The sequence below is a fragment of the Hemicordylus capensis genome, chromosome 2, assembly GCF_027244095.1.
Source record: "Hemicordylus capensis ecotype Gifberg chromosome 2, rHemCap1.1.pri, whole genome shotgun sequence".
NCBI lineage: Eukaryota > Metazoa > Chordata > Lepidosauria > Squamata > Cordylidae > Hemicordylus > Hemicordylus capensis.
In genome coordinates this window covers 307,196,593-307,209,057 of record NC_069658.1, presented here as the reverse complement: position 1 = coordinate 307,209,057, position 12,465 = coordinate 307,196,593, and the positions used below count along the sequence as shown (strand labels likewise).

At 46.0% G+C, this 12,465-nt stretch overlaps 1 long non-coding RNA gene across 1 annotated transcript in view; it reads right to left on the bottom strand.

Annotated features, from left to right (window-relative positions):
* Positions 1 to 6,129, bottom strand: part of LOC128341804 (uncharacterized) — a 44,577-nt gene extending 38,448 nt beyond the window's left edge. Inside the window, exon 1 of the long non-coding RNA XR_008314588.1 lies at positions 6,012 to 6,129. This is a non-coding gene — a long non-coding RNA (uncharacterized LOC128341804). The remainder of the gene's footprint in view (positions 1 to 6,011) is intronic.
* Positions 6,130 to 12,465: the final 6,336 nt, after the last annotated feature.

The window sequence follows — 12,465 nt, the reverse complement described above, 5'->3', positions numbered from 1 at the left end:
TTTGCCATGGGAACACTTGACTTTTACGCACTTGATCAAATGCCTCGGAACACATGGGAATTAAACCAGAGAACTCAGGAAACCTCAATTCACTTGTTCCCACTGCATACAAAGGATAATCCAAACCAGAACCCCACTAGTGAACTCATGCTAATGGAGTGGAAGAAGCTAGAAGAAAGAATTTTAAGAGATGAATTGCATTCCAGACCACCACCACCCACTTTTGATGCCAGGTTTTTAGTATTAGCAAGACATTCTGAAGATTTTAGGTTCTCCTTGAAACAGGTGATATGACAGCTGGATGGATCAATTCTTCTTGGCCTAATTATCTGCACCGTAGTGAGAAAGGGCCACACATTGTACATCCCAAATGAGCAGAAGAAAATTTCAGCTGTGGTGAATAACCACACTCGTAGATATGTTCATCTAACAAGCATCCAGATAACATTTTTCATCTAAATGTGTTTGGTTAACTTGTGAATAATTTCTTGACCACTTGACCCTTTAACTACCCTGCTTTAGATATTTCCACTTTGTATATCAAAGATGTACATTTTTGTACATCTTTCCGCTGCCTGCACAATGCATCATGGGATACTGGAGAACTTTAGATCCCTGTGAAGACATCTCTGCTGTGTTGATCATGTGGCGCAACGGAGTGCATGTTATCCCTTGCTTGTGTGGGGACAGGAAGGTATAATCCTGCCTTCCCCCCAGCCCTGCCTAGCCCCAGGGATTTTGGTCATGTGAATGACCTTAGTATGCGACAGTGAGGTATTGAGGTCCACATGTGGGTCCTGCACATAATGACTCAGACTGAGTTGCTGTTTGGAAAGTACCCGATTAAGGAAACTGCACCTCATTTATCCATTACCCATGGGCTCAGGGCCTGATCTTTATTTTGTTCTAGATGCAGTGGCAGCCCCAGAAAGAAAAATGAGGCAGAGCAGAGAAGGAGAAAAGTGCATTTATGGGTGGGTGTGCAGTTCAGAAACATATTTGATTTCCGAAACAGAATTGGGGGCAGGTGGGGAGGGCAAACTACTTGTCTGGGTAGGGTACTTGCTCCCTGCCCCGCTGTCTGGAGCCATCCTTGGCTGGATGGACTGATTTCTTGCCAACTGGATTCTGGCATGTCTGTAGCCGTTAATTCTGGGCAATTTGCTACATCTACAAGTCACAATTCAGCATGCTAGCACTCCACACACATTAAGGTTGTTCTGACATGATGCACACCATTATGCCACCATCATGATAGGTCCTGGGGCTGCTGCAGACTTGGAACACAACCCTGATGCTGGTTGCGCTCACAGTAGTTCCACGGTTTCCCCCATTCTGACAAGTGTCAGGGCTATATTCTCCGTCCAGAGCAGTCCTCCTGTGGTGCAGCACTACATTACAGAGGTGGAATGCTGCACATCCTGTGGACTGTTTGCTGTTACATGCCGAATCCCAAGTCTGGTCTACAGCTGCAGTAGAATGAAAGTGATAGAATCCTGACATGGTATAATGAGTTGTATACCTTCAGGCTGCTGATTTGTGAATGCTTCCTCATATAACATATTTCCTGGTGGGGCAAGAGCCCTTGCTCTGGCCTTGGGATTGCTTCCAACTTATCTGATTTCTTCTTCCCTTCACAGATCAGGAGGAAATTGGATAGTTTTGCAAGCAAATCATTCTAAGCATTACTTCTGACCCCCTAAACCAGGGCTACACAACCTTAGCCTTCCTACAGATGCTGGACTACAACTCCCATAATCCCTTAATATTTGACACTGTGGCTGGGGATGATGGGATGTGTAGTCCCAAAACAGCTGAAGGGCCTAAGTTGTGCAGCCCTGCCCTAAAACATCCTCACTGCCAACATCTTCATCTTTAAACAACTGATTCCCTTCCTGCTTTTTACTGAGTGGTCCTCCAAGAAAACAGGTTTAGCTGCAGCTCTTCCCTTCCTGCTCCGCTGCAATGTAAAAAGATACATAAGACCTCCCCCCCCACCCTAAAATTAACTTCCTGCTGGCAGTGAAGAGGGAGGGGAAGAACTATATTGAATTAGTAGTCTTTCCCCAGGGCTGATTTAGCAAATCACCAGAGACCTCCTCCTGACAGGTTCCAGTCTCTCGTCTGCCCACCTCTAGGGGTGTGCACAAAACCAATGGCCTGTTTGGTTCAAATTCAAACCCAATTTGAACCAGGTTTTGTTTGGGTTTTGCTCAACCCCCACCCCCACACCCCACCCCCGGTTTGGTTTGAATTCAAGCCCAAGTCGAACCAGTTCTAAAAGGTTCTACAAAGAGTATAATGGGGACTTGAACTGGCCCATTATTCCCTATGCAGAGCACCTAGGGGCACAAAAGCACCCATGGGTGGTAGGCACCCATCCTACCATCCACCAAACCCCAAAGCAATTGGACACTCCTGCGATTATTGATGAATTTCTGAAGATTTTTACATTTTTTGCATTTTCCCATAGGGAATAATGGGGATTTGAGGATGCCCCATCTGCCCCCCTGGGTGGGGGTGCCTGGGCACCAAAATGGGTTTGGGGGCAAGGCACATTGTGCCACAACTCTCCCTGGCAACCACTGCCAGGTTTGGCCAGACTGCACACAGTCTATCTCTGGGTCTTCCTCCACAGGGTCCTCCAGAAACTACACAAGGCATTGGGCAGCACTGGTGGGCTTGGTAGGCCAAGCCTCCTGCAAACTGGGCAGGCGCCAAGATACACCCGCTTAAACCACTGGGCTGATTTAGCGGGAGGAACTGCCTGTTGTGTTGGTGCTGCTGCCTGGGATGCCACACCGCTGGACTGGAAAGAGGAAGAGGTGGGAAATGAATTGCCATCCACACTACTGCTGCTGGGTGTGGATCATGCACGCTTGTGCGGTGCACCATCACCACCCTACTGGTCTCTGGTCCAATGATCCTCCTCTTCTCTAACTCTCTGGACCAGGAGGTCCCTCCACCTGGGCAGGTCATCCGTGCAAATGACATTGTCCTTCATGGTCATGTTGCAGACACAAGACAGGACTTACTCCCCCATGTCACCCAACCCATCTACCAGCCTATCAACAACCCCATCCCTCAGCCTTCCAGCCAGAGCACGCCCCTCTGGCATGATCAGCGAGGTCCAGAGTTCACCCATCAGCTTTTCCTAGAGAATAGCAGCATGCAGGCCCTGACTCAGAGGAGTGGTATTGCCACACAAGCTCTTCATGGCAAACAGGAAGGGCTCGAGTGCTGACACCATCTTGGGCATGAGCTTCCACTCCATGTTGGGTAGGTTGCACATGCCCAAAGACTCATTCCTCGCCAGGTTGTTGAGGGCCACCTCCTGCCCCAGCAGGCGCTGGAACAAGAGGAAGGGGGAGTTCCACCAGGTATTTACATCCATGGGGATGAGATGGTGAGGAAGGCCATGGTCACGTTGCCATTTGTGGAGCAGGCACCTGGACTTCTCACTCTGGTAGAAGTGAGCACAATCTTGCGGGACTTCTCCACAAGCGCAGCTATGGCAGCAACAGCACCCTGTATGGGACGGCCCTGTTCCATGGACGACTTCACCTCCTTGAGGCGAAGGGCATCCCTGACAGCCAGGTGGAGTGTGTGTGCCATGCAGCAGATGTTCACACACTCCAACACTGACTATACTGCTGCTGTGATGCTGGAGTCATTGTCTGTCACAATGAAGTCCCCAGTGAGGTGTGGCAACCCACCTATCCACTCATCAGTTTGGTGGCTGAGTATGGCTGCTACCTCCTTGGTGTGCCTGACATCCAAAGTCTCCACGTGCAAGACGGCCCACCTGTGCTGAAATGCAGTGTGTGATGCCCTTGAGCCAGAGGCAGTACCAGAAGTCCCCTCTCTCTCCGGGCCCCACCAGGGAGCAGTTAGGGCTAGGAAAGCAGTGTGCATTCCACTCACACTGTTCCAGAGATAAGTGGTGAAATGCACACTGGTGCCAGCCGGCACTGTACACAGCATGGCTGGCACAAGCTCCCTGCCTCTCACATATAGGGAGGGGACCATGGTCCGAATGAACGTGGTCCTTGAGGGGATCGTGTAGCTGGGTGTGAGCTGGAAGCTGGGTTCCTCAACCACCTGAAAAGGTTAGTGATCAGTGGCCATCATCTCCCCTATTAAGCGGGTATGGAGACATGGTTCCACATGACCAGGACGCTTCTTGCCTGATGATTGTGTCCACCACTTGTCCAGCAGCATGCCCTGCTTCATGGAAGCCTTTGCATGGCCATGGTCAGCACTAGTCACAGGCATACTGGGTGCACTAGCACTGTCAGCAGAGCCAAGGTGATCCGGGTGATGCCGTCACATGTGTCGCCACATGGAGGTCATCCCCAGATGCTTAGCATCCTTGCTCCGACTGACCTGTGCCCTGCAGTGAACACAGTGAGCAGTGGCTGGGGCATCTTGAAGGATTTCAAAATGCTGCCAATCACTGCTCTGGGTGGCCTTGGACATCTTGGATGCCTTCTTGGGCCTCTTTGGTGACAGCAGAACTAAGGGTGCTGCTGGTGGTCTCCCACGGATGTCACCCATCCCTCTTCCACCTGCTGCATCATACTTCCACCCGCTGCATCGAAGACCCGGCTTCGGCTGAGGGGGTGCCGCCACCTCGGCAACAGGCCTTCCTCCTCAGAGCCAGAATGGAAAGACCCAGAACTGGACTGTGCCATGACTGGGCATAACCAGGGTGTCCCCCATTGAGTGGCAAGAGGAGCATTGGAGGGGCAGCAAGAGGGAGGGATAATCTGGCTGCACTGCCAGCCATCAATCCGCTGCCCTCCACCCCCACCACAGAAGCAACTTCCCTGGCAGGAGAGCCCCCCCACACACACACTGCCAGGCTCTGCACAGGGTGGCAGCACTTTTGGTGTACCCGATGAACCTGCCACTGATCCTGGACCTGTCTCAGCAGCAGCAGGCTCCTCCAGATAGGAGAGCCTTTGTGCCACCACCTCACCTGGGCCAAAGAATGAGGTGCCAGTGGGGATCTGTGGGATCCTATGCTGGCATCTTCTCTGCTGTTTGCCATTGCCATCTCCTGTGCAGTATGAGATGATGCCTTTCAGCATCTTCCTATATCGCTGCTGCTCGATATAGGTGTTTCCCTTAGTCTGGGAAACATACCAGTGGGGATTCAAACCAGCAGCCTCTGGCTTGCTAAGGACAAAGGGTGCACCAAAATGAAAGCATTTACCCCTCGTTGTCCTGTAGAATTTTCTGCCCCACATACTGGTCGGGGGGGGATACAATGGCAGGCTGGCAGATGGGCACAGCCAGGGTGGGGAGAGGGCAGAATGAGCAGCCTCCTAACTGCTCACCCAAATAAACAAACAAATTAAACGAGAAACACTGAAGAAAATAAAATAAAAAGTTGTTGGGGGTGAATGTGCTGGGGAATAGGTAAGAGAAAAGGGGAGGGAGGGTGAGAGAGAGGAAGCAGCTGCTGCACTGGAGTCTGGAGCAGGCAGTGTGCTAAGCACAGCAGGAAAAGGGTTAAAAAAGAAAAGTGCCTGTTCCAGCAAAAACAAAGACACGCCCCCCAAAAAACCCCCCAAAATGAAATAAAGCCAATGAGGCTGCTGAGCTGAGGACTCCTCAACTCAGCCCAGAATTAAAAGAAGCAGCCACCAGTCAGTAATAAGTAACAGCCAAAAGGAAGAGGGGAGGCAGCGGGGTGAACCAGGGAAATGGGCCAGAGCGGCCTCACAAGCCAAAGGGCCGGTGGGCACAGAGCAGGAGAGACAGTCACTCACTTCAAAAACAAAAAATGCAGCAGCAGCACAGACACACAAATACTCAGCCAGAGGAATTTACTTTGGAGAAGGGGGAGTGGGGGAGTAGGCAAAAAAAAAAAAAAAAAAGGGGGGGGGGACTGGAGAGACCTCACCACCAGCAGCTCAGAGGCAGACAGGCACAAGAAGTCTACAGCCAAACTCTTTCACCAGCAGCAGCCAGCAAAAAGTGGTTTTTGCAAGGCCAGGACTTACCTTTAAGTAGAACTTGAAACTCCCTCCTTTTGGAGCCCACACCTTTCCCCTCCTCCCTGGCCAGTATCCCAGGACTGGCACCACTGGAAAGCCTCCCAGAAAGCCAGACACATCTGGCCAATCAGTGAAGCAGGAGCTTGGCAAATGAAATCAAGGGAGACAACTGACACAAAATGGCTGCTAGCACCTAAAATGGAGGCTCAAGCCTTTGAGCCTGTTCAAACCAAACCAGGCTCATTTGGTTCGAACTCAGACCAGCATTGCCAATGCAATTCACTGTTTGGAGCAAATTCGAATCTTTGAGCTGAACCGGTTCAAATTCGAACCTGTTTGCACACCCTCTAGGCCAGAGCCTACTTGACCAAAGCACCGCCTACTTGACACAAAGCACCGCCACTCTGTAACAATTTGCTATTCCTTCAGGACTTGTTGCTAATTATAGTGAATTCCACAGGACTTTTCGCTAATTCTAAGGAGCATGTTTCTTTCCCCACAACAGTATGCTTCTGAAGGATAAGCAACACAAGGCCAAATTCACAGATGTATTGACTATTTGTCTTTCATGTTCATTGTGCTATTCCATTTCCTTTCATCTCCTTGGGCTTGTACTTTTGTTGCTTCCCACTTGTCTCCTTTTACTTTTGCCCTTGTCTGTTAGTGTATGCTATATTTCCACATTTCAATAGCACATTTAGGTGGCCCCCTCCATCTAAAAGACACACAACATACTGGTTAGCTTGGCGTGCTCAGTTTTTCTAAGCTCACACAGCTCTAATAAAAGTACTACATACGTGGGTATTGCAAACCAACAGTACTTTTTGCTGTAAAAACACCATATGCATGTTCTTAGACCTCTGTACAAGACCTTTTTGCACATGCAGAAACAGCTGATATTTCATCGCTTGCATGCGGGGTATAAAAAAGAAAAGGGAGAAGGAAAGCAAAGGAAGAAAATGCTTGCATGGTCCAGCGGTTTCTCTATCTACTTCTCCAGGTACACATGCTGCTTCTACTAGCTGCTCTTGCAGTGGTGATGGCTTGCAAAACTCATTCTGTTTTATGCCTCTGCCTGTTTCAGTAGATGCTCTTGCAGAGTTTTTAATTATTCCTTCTGCAGGAGTGTACCTTGTAAGCTGCCATATGCTCCTTGCAAGATAAGAAGAAATCCGGCTGCTCATTCCAGTTTCCTACTAGGCAATTGCTAGGAGAACTCTGTCTTGTGCTGTTCACAGATTTACAAAAAGACTTGAGTGCTGTGCAGCCAAATCAGAGTAGGAAGGCAATGAAAAGCCTGGGGTGCCCAGGAATAAAACAGAAAACCCAGACACCAGCCCAGGCCAGCTGTACTAGATTTAGATTAGGTGCAGCAACACTTTAATACTTAGGCTAGGACAGGCCTGCGCAAGCTGTGAGACACACACATACACACACACACAGCCAAGTGCAGCCTGCCAGCTACGCATGCCAGCACCCCACCCCCACGCCACCCTCTGGAGCTAAATAGGCCTCCTGTTTTTACTGCCTGCCTGGGACTGTAAAAACAAGGGGGTCAAAGCACCTGAAAAACCACAATGCATGGCTTGTGGGTGGCATTCAGTTTGGAGAGTAGTAAACTGTGAAGGCCTCTGGAATAGGATGTTGCAAAAGCTGTGCCAGCATAATTTCAACAGATTAGGCCAGAAGTGTTACAACACTGCTTTGACACTAAAGGCAAATGTGTCCAAATCAATGCCTTATGGTGTGGTTTAAATATGGATATTTGTTCTGAAATGGGTCTTACATTACAATAATGCTCTGATACAGGGCTTAGACTGCAATAATGTGAATGAAGGGTTTTAGTACAACCTTGGGCTGGTCCAGTTATCTAAAATGGTGAAGGTGAACGCAAGATTTGTCTATGGGTCAAAACTACACACTACACTCAGTAGCATCAATATTTTCACCCAGAGGTGCTTTTACCACTTGACTTTGGGGCCGAAGTCCAGGGGCTCCACAGCCCCTGGGTGCCCCCAAATCCTCTTTAGTCTGTCCTGGGTAGTTTGGTCGCCCAGCAGAGCATAATTATGCTTAATTTGCAGGGGAGGGGGGCCTCCAAAGGCCTTGAGGTCTATGCTCCAGAATTATCTAGGTGCACCTCTGTTTTCACCAAGATTTGTGCATGTCTGTTTTTTTACCGAAAGCAATGGTGGGAAACAGCATTATAGATTGGACATCTGCATGTCAGGGAAAGGGGTGATTATCTTTCCCCACAGAACATTTTTCTTATCAAAATTGCTTCCTCTACACGACTTTCTGCCTGCAAGGCGGGCGGGGGAGTGGATAGTACCTGTATTCATCCACTCTGAGGAGTGAAAAACAGCTTGGAAGGGGCAATTTTGTTAAGTAAAAACAGTCTGCAGGGAAAGAGATATATGCAAGGCACACAGATTTCCTTTTCAGAGTGCAGCTTCTCATAGCTATTTTTGATGGTGAGATTTTTCAACCCCCATGGGAAAACCTTCATGAAAGCCTCATGTAGAGTATGAGGAAAAAAGAGATAAAACAGAAGGTTTGGGATTTGCCTAGCAGAGAGGTAATTTCAATTGGGGCCGGGAGATTATCTTGCTTTGGGACTAGCACTGCCTACCTGAATGCTTGCTTCTGCACCTCTGAACAACCTATAGATTTGTAAATCTTTATGGTGTGCTAAAGATTATCACAGAAACACCATAAATCTCTAGTGCTCTCTACTCCAAGGACTGTTTATGCTCTGAAGCTGTCTTGAAGTTCCTACTACAGTGCTAAGAGAAAGAGACACAAGAGAGAGAGAGAGAGAGAGAGAGAGAGAATTTTATGTGTGTTTTGTATAATTAGAGTGTTAAATATAGAGTTATATGTATATTTACATACATATAGTTTTACGTGCATATAGTTTTCAGTGATATTGTGAGCTCTGAACACTCATCCAAGGTTCTGGCCCTTTAAATAAACAGCACTGCTTAGTTGATACAGGAATTAACAGGAATTGAAATCTTTATTCCTATACATATTATTTAGTTACATTTCTTGCCTATACCATCCTTAAGGACTGGGATGGGCCACATGAGATTCAAAACATTTTCTTTTTTAAAATAAGAGAGAGATTAGTAACATAAATAAAGCATACAAATTTCCTACTTCATACTGGTGCAGCACCAGCCACCTGAAGCAAGCCCAGAGAAAAAGCTCTTTTCGTGTTTCCCAGAATACTCATGCCTGGTTCACACACTCACCAATCTGGCGAGGCCTCCTTTTCCTCACATAGAGCCCTGTACACACAAGGATTCATAGAACCCTGTGAATTAGAGCATCAGCCCAGACCATGTATGGACTAGGCTCCCCAGTCTTGGAGTTTGATGATACTTCAAAGGAAATGAGGTGCACAATGGCAGCACAACCTCCAAGAGTGCAACTCAGTTAGGGCTGGGGGGTGCGGGGGGGGGGGCAATTGCCCCAGGCCCCATGCATGGTGGCAGGGGTTGGGTGGGAGGAATCTAAAGTATGGTTCATAATTGTATGAATTGTTTCAATTATTTGAACTGATCAAATTGATCCTTTTCATTTAAGGCAGTAAAACTAATTAGTTAAAATATAACCTTGGGATCAAAAGTTACTTCAGTATTTTGGGTTACTGCACTGACACAGGATACAGTGGCTGACACACTGCGCAATATTTCACACATGGTGGGATGTAACATTTACGCAGTTGCACAAGATCACTGTTGCAAGTGACGGTGCGGCCTATATATATAATGGCCACACTGTTGCTTAACTCCATTTGTGCAATTTTTGCCCTAGCGCAACAGTGCTCTTGCACAACTGGGCAATGTTATACTCCACTGCCTGTGGAATATCGCATAGAATATCATACAGATAAAAGTGGGAGGAGGGGGCTCAAATGTACAATCTGCCCCCCAGGCATCTGAGAGTCTTAAAAAGGTCTAGATCTCAGAGGCCATTTCCCTCAGAGCCAGTGTAACTTTAATGGTTACCCTGCCGTTAAAATCAGGTGATGGAGGACTTCTAAGAGAAATCATAGAAGGGTAGGAGAAAAACTGTAGCAAAAAACAACTCTTTGTACAAAACTGTTTCTATTCTATACATGCAACAGAATAGTTTTGCACAAACTATTTCAGTGGAGACCATACCATTTCAGATTTTGCAGGTGGGAATTGCATATCTGAATGCTTCCCCATACAGAAATTCACTACACAGTAATAAAAAGTTAGGTTTGTTAGGTAGAATGCTAACCCTTTCGCTCATATTCTTTGTGTAGGAATTCTTTACTGTTGGGGTCATTGGTAATACATTTATACAAAATTAATATATACGGAATTCCCTACCTATAACCTGAAATAGTATAGTCCAACAAAAGCTGCACCACACAATTATCTGATTCTGATGCTCATGAAATGGTGAGCTCTCAAGAGACTCATGGTATCAGTCTTAAAGATACTTGCATCAGTATACAGTGCCCCAAAAAAAATTACAAGAGAAAGTGGTCTCCATGGGTACACTGAGTCCAAATTACTACAAGATTCCTATGGCAAACACAAAACAGCACCTTAAAATGTGTTTGTAATGTGACTGGGTTCCAGTGCAGACTCTAAATACTATTTGTTTCTCCCCAGTTGTGCAGATTTTCAGCATATTTATGCATCTCTAAGGAAATAGCCTGTTTGCCACATGTAATCTAGAAAGATGGATAGGTAGACAGATATTAACCATCATTGTAATGAATATGTGATTGCACAAGGAAAATTCAATGGTGAGACATAACCCTCTAGGGGAAATCTTCCCTGTTGATATAAAGCAGCAGGTCCATTAGTTCCAGATAACACTGCCTTTTTAAAAGCTATCCACTCTTATTCAGACCATGAATTTCTGAATATCTTCGCATCTGAAAGAGACTAAAATGTTTGAAGCAAACTATTAGCATGCATGTTTTAGCTTAACTTCTTTTTCATGTTTAGCTCTTAAGAGGAAAAACATCATATTTTGATACGAACATCTGTTTTATGTTTCTCTAAATGTACACTTAGTGTGATGAACATTTAACCCTTGAATATTCAAAATGTGCAGGCTTTTAGGCCAAACCTGAGAGATTGTCAGGCATCGTTATAGCATAATCCCAATAGTTTTTTCATGCAGAGTCAGACTGTGCTATAGTTGGGGAGGTAAGGTTATCATAGAAAGTAGAGGAGGGTTGTACTTAAGAAACAGGCAGTAGAATCCAGAGAGTGTCTGCCACTTCTTTTCTGACTCCAAACAAAGTCAATATGTTCTGCTTTTCCAGTCAGCTGAATCAAAAGAAGAACAGGAAGTGATTCAGAGGAGAGCAGGTGCCTTTTCTCCTAGGATGCTCTTACTCTTTCTCTAGAAAGCCAGAAATGTAGACTTTATATTCTTCTTCGTTCTCACATGTCAGCCATGTTGAATAACTGTTGAAAAGCACCCCAGTTATCATGATCTTTGCCCAACCAAGCAACTTAATTTCTACATGAAGGAGGTGAGATGCATTCAATGAGGTCTCCCACCACCCCACCATGGAAAAAAATGGCAACTGCCATAGTAGTTTGGGCCATTTTTAACCTACCCTACCCCAGAATGATGCAGCATCCTTCAGCAGCATTGGGCATTCAAGAGGGCAGCCACCAGGAAGTGTCTGCCCATTGGACCTCCTTTCACCAATGACACTAGTGGTGACCAAAAAAAAGTTAAAAACCATTTTTTCAATTAAAAAACCCTCAAACAAATAGGCAATGGATGGGATTCTGAAAATGAACCCCTTTGTACTCAGTGTACCATCAGGCTTCTTAGGAATTGATAGAACCTGAATCCAATAGGCCCTGCTCAGTTTGGATTCTGTTTGTTATGAAAATGAATACAAACCCCTAGTAGTAATTCCAAAAGTCCCTGACTGGCCCTGATTGAACAAACTCTCATTTGGAGTCATAAGGAGTCTCGTAGAATGAGTGCTGTTATCATTATGTATTATTTATAAAGCTTGAACATTTGTTAAATACTTAAGCTATTCCACTCCAGGTGCTTTCCCATGTGCATGCGATAACAATAGCAATTCTATATGCAAGGAGCGTGATTGAATGTTGTTGTATTGACTTATTGGCTTCCTGCATGGGTGTTATACCTAGGTGAGAACTGAGCTATTCTATCTATCTATCTATCTATCTATCTATCTATCTATCTATCTATCTATCATTTTATTTTTATTTTACTCCATTTCTATACCACCCCAAACTTGCATTTCTCAGAAGTTTACAATAAATACAACATAATAAATACAGAATAATAAAACGATAATTAACGTTAGGACACTTTTAAAATCACATTTAAATCTAATTAAAAGCTTGGGTGAATAGGTGTGTTTTTAAAACTACCAGTGATGGGGAAGCTCTTTCTTCAACAGGAAGCACAT